This window comes from Rhinoderma darwinii, chromosome 4 (assembly GCF_050947455.1).
Source record: "Rhinoderma darwinii isolate aRhiDar2 chromosome 4, aRhiDar2.hap1, whole genome shotgun sequence".
NCBI lineage: Eukaryota > Metazoa > Chordata > Amphibia > Anura > Rhinodermatidae > Rhinoderma > Rhinoderma darwinii.
The window spans coordinates 64069296-64080640 of NC_134690.1; the positions used below are offsets into that span (position 1 = coordinate 64069296).

Consider the following 11345-nt stretch of genomic DNA (forward strand, 5'->3'; position numbering starts at 1 on the left):
GAATATCCTTGCAGGATGACAGAATAGCCTCCCAGAGCTCCTGTTTTGATGTGAACTGCCTCCCACCCTCATATATATTTTGCTTGAGGATGCTCCAAAGGTTCCCAATAGGGTTGAGGTCAGGGGAACATGGGGGCCACACCATGAGTTTCTCTCCTTTTATGCCCATAGCAGCCAATGACACAGAGGTATTCTTTGCAGCATGAGATGGCGCATTGTCATGCATGAAGATAATTTTGCTACGGAAGGCACGGTTCTTCTTTTTGTACCACGGAAGAAAGTGGTCAGTCATAAACTCTACGTACTTTGCAGAGGTAGTTTTCACACTGTCAGGGACCCTAAAGGGGCCTTCCAGCTCTCTCCCCATGATTCCAGCCCAAAACATGACTCCGCCACCTCCTTGCTGACGTCAAAACCTTGTTGGGACATGGTGGCCATTCACCAACCATCCACTACTCCATCCATCTGGACCATCCAGGGTTGCACGGCACTCATCAGTAAACAACACGGTTTGAAAATTAGTCTTCATGTATTTCTGAGCCACTGCAACCGTTTCTGCTTGTGAGCATTGTTTAGGGGTGGCCGAATAATAGCATTATGCACACTTGCAAACCTCTGGAGGATCCTACACCTTGAGGTTTGCGGGACTTCAGAGGCACCAGGCTTCAAATACCTGTTTGCTGCTTTGCAATGGCATTTTAACAGCTGCTCTCCTAATCCTATTAATTTTTCTGGCAGAAACCTTCCTCATTATGCCTTTATCTGAACTAACCCGTCTGTGCTCTGAATCAGCCACAAATCTTTTCACAGTACGATGATCACGCTTAAGTTTTCTTGAAATATCCAATGTTTTCATACCTTGTCCAAGGTATTGCACTATTTCACGCTTTTCGGCAGCAGAGAGATCCTTTTTCTTTCCCATATTGCTTGAAGTGTAAGGTGTTAGTGGTATATTTGAAGCCTTCCACCGCAGGACTTGATATTTTGTATACTCTACAATAATTAATAATTGAATCACTGGAATAGGACTAGAGTTTCGTTTAAAATGTAACTTTTACTTGTAACATATTTAAAAAGTGTGTAAAACAAATGACACACCAGGACAAGACTGTTTACAAAAAAATCTTCCTTATAGTACAGGAGATATAGTGCTCAATGCAAAAAAAAAAAAGTCAATTCACACGCCGGAACCAGCGTTTACTCCAGCACGAGGAAACAAGTGCTCTGAGGAATCTCTGCCACTGCAGAAGATTGAAACTTCAATACAGCTCCAACTTCATTTGTGCCCCCTGTCAAGGAGGTTATCTGGCCTTATCTCCCCTGAGGAATTCTGGCCATAAGGAAACGCGTCGGGAGAAAATAATGATTGATTGCCTAAAATCATATAAAAGAAACAAGTGAGGCTTCCCAGTCCCCAGCCATAAGAACGGAACAGGACTTTAACACACTACGGAACGGGTAGGAGGGGTCATTACCCCACAGAGTTTTATATATATCCTCCTGGGAAATAGATCACTCACATGTTTTGCAACAATTTGGAGCATTTTTCTTTAACTCTGCAAAGAAATGATGATATCACCAATATTGAATTGATTTTTTTTTTTTTTTTTTTGCATTGAGCACTATATCTCCTGTACTATAAGGAAGATTTTTTTGTAAACAGTCTTGTCCTGGTGTGCCATATTGCTTGAAACCTGTGGCCTGCTTTATAATGTGGAACGTCCTTCTTAAGTAGTTTTCCTTTGATTGGGCACACCTGGCAAACTAATTATCACAGGTATCTGAGATTGATTACAATGATCCAAAGAGCCCTAAGACACAATACCATCCAGGAGTTTAATTGAAAAACTAATAATTAAATGTTTATGACACTTAATATATATATATATATATATATATATATATATATATATATGAAGAAATAATCACAGCACTCCAATAGGTTGATGTAAAAATGTGGTTTATTGTTCCATGTTTCAAAGGATAAGTTACGTTTCAGTCCTCTCACAGGACCTTTTTCCAATATATATATATATTTATATTTATTTATAAACCCTTTTGTAAAAAATATTATTTCTTTTGCGTCGCTATATTCTGTGACATATAACATTTGTATTTTTCCGCCGATGAAGTTGTGTGAAGACTTTTTTTTTTTGCGAAGCGAGCTGTAGCATTGGGATACATATCCCTTTTTTTCATTACTTTACATCACTTTCTATTTTATTTTTTTGGAGGCAAAGTGACTAAAAAACAGCAGTATTGGCATTTTTTTTTTACGGCGTTCACTGTGTGGTATAAATAACATGATTTGTTGTTTGGATTGTTACGGATCAGGCAATACCAACTATGTTTTTTTTAATGTTTTAATTATTTTATGTAATAAATGTGAAAATATTTATTTTTTTAATGGTTTTTTTTGTACATTTTATTAAACTTTTTTACATTTTCAGTCCTATCAGGGGACTTGAACATGAAAGTTCTTGAGCACCCAGGTAATTCACTGCAGTACTTAGTTATTGCAGTGTATTGCACTTTTATTATTTTCCTATGAGCCAGGAGTACTAAGTTGGCAGACCTGGGGCCTTCATTAAGCCCCAAGCTGACATAGCACATCAGTACCTCTTGATCACGTCGTCGGGGCAAGCGATGGGATGACAGATGGGCATCTAAGTGGTTAGACAGCCAGGATCAGAGTTATCTCATATCCCTGCCATTAGATAAGGGTGGCAACTGTAATATACAGCTGATACCCGCTCAGGGCCGGCCTTAGGGGTATGCGACATGTGCAGGTGCACAGGGCGCTGCAGCCTCCCAACATGTACACTGTGCAGGTTGTGTGAACTCTATATCCTCTGCTCCTTGTTACACGCACTGAGGGAGCAGAGGCAGAGCAGAGGAGGAAGCTCTGCCTTGAGCCCGTCCTGCAAGAAACCTGTGCAGCAAGGAGAGATGGTAAGTCCCATTCTGTGTACATATGACTGTGTGTATATGTTTCAGTATGTGTGTGTCTATATGTGTATATATATATATATATATATATATATATATATACACACTACCGTTCAAAAGTTTGGGGTCACCCAGACAATTTTGTGTTTTCCATTGTCAAATGAGTTGCAAAATGACTAGAAAATATAGTCAAGACATTGACAAGGTTAGAAATAATGATTTTCATTTGAAATAATAATTTTCTCCTTCAAACTTTGCTTTCGTCAAAGAATGCTCCATTTGCAGCAATTACAGCATTGCAGACCTTTGGCCTTCTAGCTGTTAATTTGCTGAGGTAATCGGGAGAAATTTCACCCGATGCTTCCAGAAGCCCCTCCCACAAGTTGGATTGGCTTGATGGGCACTTCTTGCGTACCATACGGTCAAGCTGCTCCCACAACAGCTCTATGGGGTCGAGATCTGGTGACTGCGCTGGCCACTCCATTACAGATAGAATACCAGCTGCCTGCTTCTTCCCTAAATAGTTCTTGCATAATTTGGAGTTGTGCTTTGGGTCATTGTCCTGTTGTAGGATGAAATTGGCTCCAATCAAGCGCTGTCCACCGGGTATGGCATGGCGTTGCAAAATGGAGTGATAGCCTTCCTTATTCAAAATCCCTTTTACCTTGTACAAATCTCCCACTTTACCAGCACCAAAGCAACCCCAGACCATCACATTACCTCCACCATGCTTGACAGATGGCGTCAGGCACTATTCCAGCATCTTTTCAGTTGTTCTGCGTCTCACAAATGTTCTTCTGTGTGATCCAAACACCTGAAACTTCGATTCGTCTGTCCATAACACTTTTTTCCAATCTTCCTCTGTCCAATGTCTGTGTGCTTTTTCCCATATTAATCTTTTCCTTTTATTAGCCAGTCTCAGATATGGCTTTTTCTTTGCCACTCTGCCCTGAAGGCCAGCATCCCCGAGTCGCCTCTTCACTGTAGACGTTGACACTGGCGTTTTGCGAGTACTATTTAATGAAGCTGCCAGTTGAGGACCTGTGAGGCGTCTATTTCTCAAGCTAGAGACTCTAATGTACTTGTCTTGTTGCTCAGTTGTGCAGTGGGGCCTCCCACTTCTTTTTCTACTCTGGTTAGAGCTTGTGTGTGCTGTCCTCTGAAGGGAGTAGTACACACCGTTGTAGGAAATCTTCAGTTTCTTGGCAATTTCTCGCATGGAATAGCCATCATTTCTAAGAACAAGAATAGACTGTTGAGTTTCACATGAAAGCTCTCTTTTTCTAGCCATTTTGAGAGTTTAATCAAACCCACAAATGTAATGCTCCAGATTCTCAACTAGCTCAAAGGAAGGTCAGTTTTATAGCTCCTCTAAACAGCAAAACTGTTTACAGCGGTGCTAACATAATTGCTCAAGGGTTTTCAAGATTTTCTAGTCATCCATTAGCCTTCTAACACAGTTAGCAAACACAATGTACCATTAGAACACTGGAGTGATGGTTGCTGGAAATGGGCCTTTATACACCTATGTAGATATTGCATTAAAAAACAGACGTTTGCAGCTAGAATAGTCATTTAGCACATTAACAATGTATAGAGTGTATTTCTGATTAATTTAATGTTATCTTCATTGAAAAAAACTGTGCTTTTCTTTCAAAAATAAGGAAATTTGTAAGTGACCCTAAACTTTTGAACGGTAGTGTGTATATATATATATATATATATATATATATATATATAAATAACTGCTAGATATATACTCCAGATAAATATTTTAGAAGCTCGAGACTTCCATATAGATATGAACCTTTGCAAACCGATTCTATGTGACCTGAATACATGTGTAGAAAATCCGGGTCTAGTGCGCATGCTCAAGCGTCCATTGTTACTCACTGTTGACAGATATCTCTATGTATTTGAGACACGACACGATGTGATGAGATAAGCGCGTGTATGCCACACATGATACATGACGCCGATCACAAGTGATGTGTTGTCATGAATAATTGAAACATGTGGCCGCAAAAGAGCCAAGGTGGTTAATTTAATATATTCCTCCACATGAATCAGGTTGCATTGCAATTGGTTACCACATATGTTAAATTGGGAGTTTGGAAATATTAAGCCCACCCCCAGATGAAGGCGGAAGCTGACATGTGCGTCGGGGCAGGGTGCTAGCGTAGGGATCCAGCAATGACAGGTCTGTTGCTTGCTCTCATACACATAAAGACTGTGGGTCTGTGATAAGATACTGTGGGATTAATACTGGCTTCATTATAAAACACTATCCTTTTTGTATAACAACGATCATGCACAATATAATGTATATATAGCTATCAATGAGGTGATTCCCCAATGTTGGTACTCCTTTTCTATCTGTGTAGATTCATTTATTAAATATAGAATCATATATTTTTTAGAATTAATCTAATAAAAATGTTATATTTTATTTACAATAAGACTTATAGACTCAGTTTCTTCTATCGGTAATTATATTTAAGAGTACAGTCGTGTCACTTTAGGAGACCTACTATGTAAAATTATATGTACGTATGCCTTGTGGATAGGTTGGGATACCCAAAAGATGCATGAAATTATGTTAATGGTGTAATATTAAGAAGACAAAATTATTATTAAATACCTAATAAAAAATATGCAGACATAATATTAATAATATATATAATATAATATGAAAATCTTTCAAACATTATTTTACCACTTTACCATCAAGCGCTGCAAATAATTTCACTGGGATTCTACGAACAGGCCAGTGAAGACAGTAGATAACACTTGTCCATTGGGTTGCCAAAGAGTGGATTTTCTCCCAATAGGTCTATGAGTAGATTATATACTTCTGAGTCAGTAGAGCAGGGCTCAGAATCCTGTTGGCACGTAGGGCATGGTTTCCTAGCCGTCTACCCTCTCCTGGTGTCCAGCACCATTGTGTGCTTTGCGGTGCTGAACACAGCGAGAGAGAGTGGTGCTACATCATCTGCTTGGTGGTATTGAACATTGGGAGAGAGAACATCTGTGCATTGTGTGTTTGTCAGTGCTGAACACTGGGCGGCACTATGTTGTGTGCTTGGCGTGCACACAATGCAGCACGGCTCTCTCTCTCCTGGTATTCCGTGCCACAAAGCTGGAGTTCAGTAGCCACAGTCCCTCCTGTCTGTGGCCCATCCAAGCTAGCCAGAAAGTTTACTAAAATTCTGAAATAGTTCTTCTCTCCTCAGACAGTGCTTTTTTTTCTCCGTAATACGCCATTGAAATCAAAGGCGTATCTGAAAAAGTGATGTGCTTCACATATGCAAAAGGTTACCATTGAAATCAATGCCACTGTGTCAAAAACTCCAACCTTCTGGGTTAAAGAAATCTCTGGCAGCTCTCTCTCCTGTGTGCAGCACCCCCCAGCCTACGTTTAGAGCTTATATATAATTTTTACATTTGTATTTTATGTAGCCCCCCCCCCCCCTGGTGCTGGCTAATGTCACTATACTGCCCTCATAACAGGACAACCTGTGAATTGTTGATCCTCAACATCTTTTGCAGAATAAAAAAGAAGTGTAGTCCTCAGGCTGCATTCCGCTTCTTTTATTTGCTAATGTGTAGGTCCCTGTGCAGCTTCACACTCATCAAGTACGTGGGCAACCTTATTTTTGCCCCCTAACTTTATAGGTCGACTTGTCTGCCTATATGGTATGTTTGTACTTGATATCACCATGGAATACAAGCTTTACGCTAAATCATTAAGGAGTTGCAATTTTACCATGGAATCATTAGGGGTAAGGATGCTTTGACAAGAGATGGTAGTGGGGTTGAGGGACACCACATCACCACATAGTCTGAAATGAAGACTGAATGTAAATACATTGTCACAAATGTTTTAGAAAATTCACAATCGTAGGAAAATATATAGTGGTTTCTATGGAAAACCGCCAAAGCGGTTTGTACAGTACATGCAGTTTGCAATGCCTCGGTTTTCGCTATGGAGAAAATGAGGTTAACTGTGCCAAATAACGCCACAGAAACATGATAAATATGGCATGCTTAAAAAAAACGCTAAAAACCAGCGCAGTTTACAATGGTCACTGTGTGAATATGGCAAAAAGACGTTAAGTATGAATGCTGCATGTGAATATAGCCTTAGAAACAAACAGAGGGGGTGAATGTTGTCCTGCAGGGTCAAAGAGGAAATGGAAATCTAAAGAGACATGGCTAACCGTGATATGCTTAAAGAAGGGGGTTTGGCGCTTCTGAAAAGTTGCGGAGCCTGCTGTTGTTGAATTTAGAGCACTCGGTTAATGGTCTAAATTAATGAGCATCTGTGCACTGCGTATAAAAAAAGAAAAGGAAGGATACAGAAGATGTTGGTTTCAGATTTTACCATGGTCCTGAGGAGTCCACACATCCGTGCATTAGGCTTTGTTCACATCTGCGTCAGAGACTCCATTTGGAGCCCCCATTGCAGATTTTGTCAATTATGATGGGAACAATGGCGCGACGCGCAGTGATTTTTACCCATCAAACTGATGGACCACATTGTAATTCAATGTGGTCCGTTGACTGCTGCAATTATACACAGCTTCTAGTAAAGAACAGGTTCTTTGTTAGTTTATATAGTCAATAACATTCTAGAAGACTGAAAAGAAACAGCAATAGTAGAGGAGATTGAAATGTCACTGATAAAATGATGTTACAAGCATAAGCAACAAGAATAATGGATATGAATGATGTATAATGTATACTTAATTACATACTGAATAACATATATAGAAATCATTTGTATATTTCCAATGATCATGGTACGATTATTAGACGCCAACTGAGTGTTCTATTAAAACGAGATATTTTTCAGAGTTAATAATGCATGACTTATAATGATGACATAATTATGAAAGTAATGGGCAGCAAGATTTATTTCCCACAGTGTAGAGCAATGTAAGGCCATGTGAAAACATAATTCAAATCAACTTTATATTGTACTCATTTGCTTGAGAAATGTTCATTTTTCATGTCTGAAGGCTCATACTGTATGTGCACGTGTTCTTTCGCATACAATAATGTTATAGTTTATTTTACAAAAATACGATGGCCCAAAATCCTTACTGTAATGTAACAATTTAAAAAGTAACTTTTCATGAAATATTACCTTCTTATTCTATTATGCTTGTTAATCAATTCCGAGTTTCGATTTGTAGCTAAAGATAAAAACAAAGTGAGATTTACTTTTGAAAAATCATAAAATCCATTGAATATAATTATGAAATATCCAGAATAGAGAGGACAAATAATAAATAAAAATAAGGATAAGGCTAGGATCACACACAGTTTTGATGCAGTTTTTGTGGCTCTTTTTAAAAAAAACAAAGTCAGAAGGAAAGCTTTAAAGAAAACCTTCCAAAAACTACACCAAGAACTGTATCAAAACTGTGTGTGATCCTGGCCTTATGGTGTAATTAAAGGGGTTGTCTTGGTAAAGACAATGATGGCATATTGCTAGGATATGCCATCGGTGTCCAATTGGTGTGGGTCAGCGTTGTTATCACTGCTCAAAGTTAGAAGAAAGTGACAGTGGGGAGAGGAAATTGCCTTGCCACTTTGTCTCCTATCAGCGCCATTCAGCAATTCTGGAGGCTGACAGGAGACGAAGTAGCACCGAACTCTGGCTGGTTCCACTTTATTTTGATGATCAGCAGGAGTCCTAGCAGTTGATGGTCCTCTGATCGGACATTGATATTCTACTTATATGCCGTCAATGACTTTACTAAGACAACTCCTTTCAGTAATACATTTTAAATAAAGTTTCAGAGAGTAGAATACTTTTCAGACTTTTTCACAATCCTACATGCGGTCTATACACTGACTGGTCAGTATTTACCTGACTTATGCTTTAGTGATTTCTATATAGCCTGCCCTGTACATTGTTCACTATTTTAGGTCCATACATATGCATCTCTCATATGTGTTGGTCTTTGTGCAATACTGCAATACTTTAGCTGTGTTTATCGGTGGTTGTTCTGCATGTCACATGGCATTTTTTTCCATCTTGCCCTTGCTGTAACTTTTTCTAATTATGGTCCTTTTTTTAACAGCTTTTTCGATTACTCGGTATTGTATTTGACTTCTATATTAAAGATTTACTATTTTGCTATTTCTGGACTTTTAGCTCTTTTTTGCTTGTGTATAAGTTGTCTGCTTTCAGACTTAGACCGATACATTATAGGAGTTCTCCGTTAAAACATATGTTTACAAAAATATGATAAAAGGGGTTGTCTGCTCCAGACACTCCTGATTCTGAATCAGCAAGCGTATGGATTTACCACAAACAGCAGCTCCCGCTAGGTGGACTCAGTGTTACTTGGTTACCTATCATTTGAATGGATGCCTTGTAATATTACATTTTCCCTGAAGCAGCCACTGCAAGGTAATTGTGTGGCCCCCTGCAGCTTCTCCTGGTAATAACCGCTGATCACCAGGAGTTATCGCAGCCAGTTTATCACTGGGATGGCTGCATTTAGAAAGATAGAACAACCCATTTAATATATGGCTATAAGACATACAGTAATTAATTTGTATGTCTTTTTCTGCCCCTTCTCTGCCTTCAGTTCAATAGTAACTATGTCTTGAGTTTTAGTAATCTGAAACAGACTAGTTACATGTTCCTTGCTACCTGACAACATCATTGACAGCAGAGCAGGGGAAAGCAGTGAAGTCATGCAATACCCCATTTCAGAATGTAGTATGTGCTTGGGATCCCCCCTTAGCTAGAGCAGAGAGCAGCTGCAAACAGTGGCTTGAGGACTCTAAACGACCATGTATTACATGGTTGGCCATTCATTTAAAAAGGCGCCTTTTAATATTACATTTCTGCTGCTGCGTGAGGAATATGTGGCTGCCCACCGATATACACCTTTTTTTGCCAGGGGTTTCATCTACAAGACCCAGGCTTCAGATCAGTATTTTAAAGTCTGAGAGTTGAAGACATTTAGTAAAAAGATGGACCAAACAACAGTTCTTGTAAACATTCTAATAAACAAGTTAATTTACAGAATCTTCCTTGTTTTTAAATGTGTTGTCCAGGCTGGGGGTGGTTTTTCATACTGATGACCTGTCCACAGGATAGGTCATCAGTATATGATTAGTCTGGGACTGACACCCGGACCCTGCACCGATCAGCTGTTTAGACTGCCGGAAGTTATGCAGTGGTCGGTGCCGAAAGCAGATGGCTCCGGTCACAGTATAGTGGCCGTGCTGGGATACTGTAGCTCTGCTCCTATACACTTGGATACTTCAGCTCTGCTTCTATTTACTTGGATACTGCAGCAGGGGCGCTATACTTTGACCGGAGCCATCTGCTTCCGGCACCGAGCACTGCATCACAGCGTCCGGGGCCCGGAGGCAGCCGAGACAGCTGATCGGTACGGGGTACGGTTTTTGGACCCCCAAAAATCATTTGGCTCTCCACCAATCCACCGACCAGTGCATCATAGCTTCCGGGGCCAGGAGGTAGCCGAAACAGCTGATCGGTGCGGGGTCCGGTTGTTGGACCCCCAAAAATCATTTGGACCTCCACCGATGATATACAGATGACTTATTCTGTGGATCGTAAATCAGTATGAAAAGCTGCCCCATGCCCGGACAATTCCTTTCAGGCCAAGGTGTGACAAATGTTTAACATAATCATTTTAAATCAGTTTTTTTTTCTTAGATTCTTATACAAAGTGATTGATTTTATGTTATTGTAATGAAAAACTTACTGTAAAATGTGCACTTTTTAATGTATAGCAGGAAAAATGTTGCCATTATTACGTGAATTCCAGTAATACAATATATTCTCATCCTGGGAAAAAGTAAACAGTATTTAATCATTCTATAGACTCAATAATGGATAATTATCTATCTATCTATCTATCTATCTATCTATCTATCTATCTATCTATATCATATCAATCTCATATCTATCTATCTATCTATCTATCTATCTATCTATCTATCTATCTATCTATCTATCTATCTATCTATCTATCTATCTAAATCTATCTATATCATATCAATCTCATATCTATCTATCTATCTATCTATCTATCTATCTATCTATCTATCTATCTATCTATCTATCTATCTATCTATCTATCTATCTATCTTTTCATCCATCATCCTAGAAATTATTATGAAATATTACTTACTGAAGCTTTAGAAAATATTTTTGTCCTTTAGAACCTATTTTCTTCTGTTCTTGCGAAATATGTTGCTTATCTATCATTTACTGCTGTTTTTATATTACATAATAATAATAATAATAATAATAATAATAATAATAATAATAATAATAATAATAATAATATTTAACATTTAAATTATAAAGAAAGACTATGGTTACCATGATTATTTACTTT

At 38.8% G+C, this 11345-nt stretch overlaps 1 protein-coding gene across 1 annotated transcript in view; it reads right to left on the bottom strand.

The window, feature by feature from the left end:
- TPO (thyroid peroxidase) overlaps positions 1 to 8141 on the bottom strand; it is a 202309-nt gene extending 194168 nt beyond the window's left edge. The window contains exon 1 of the mRNA XM_075863906.1: positions 8099 to 8141. The gene's annotated coding sequence lies outside the window, so the exon portion shown is untranslated. The remainder of the gene's footprint in view (positions 1 to 8098) is intronic.
- Between the last annotated feature and the right edge of the window lie 3204 nt (positions 8142 to 11345).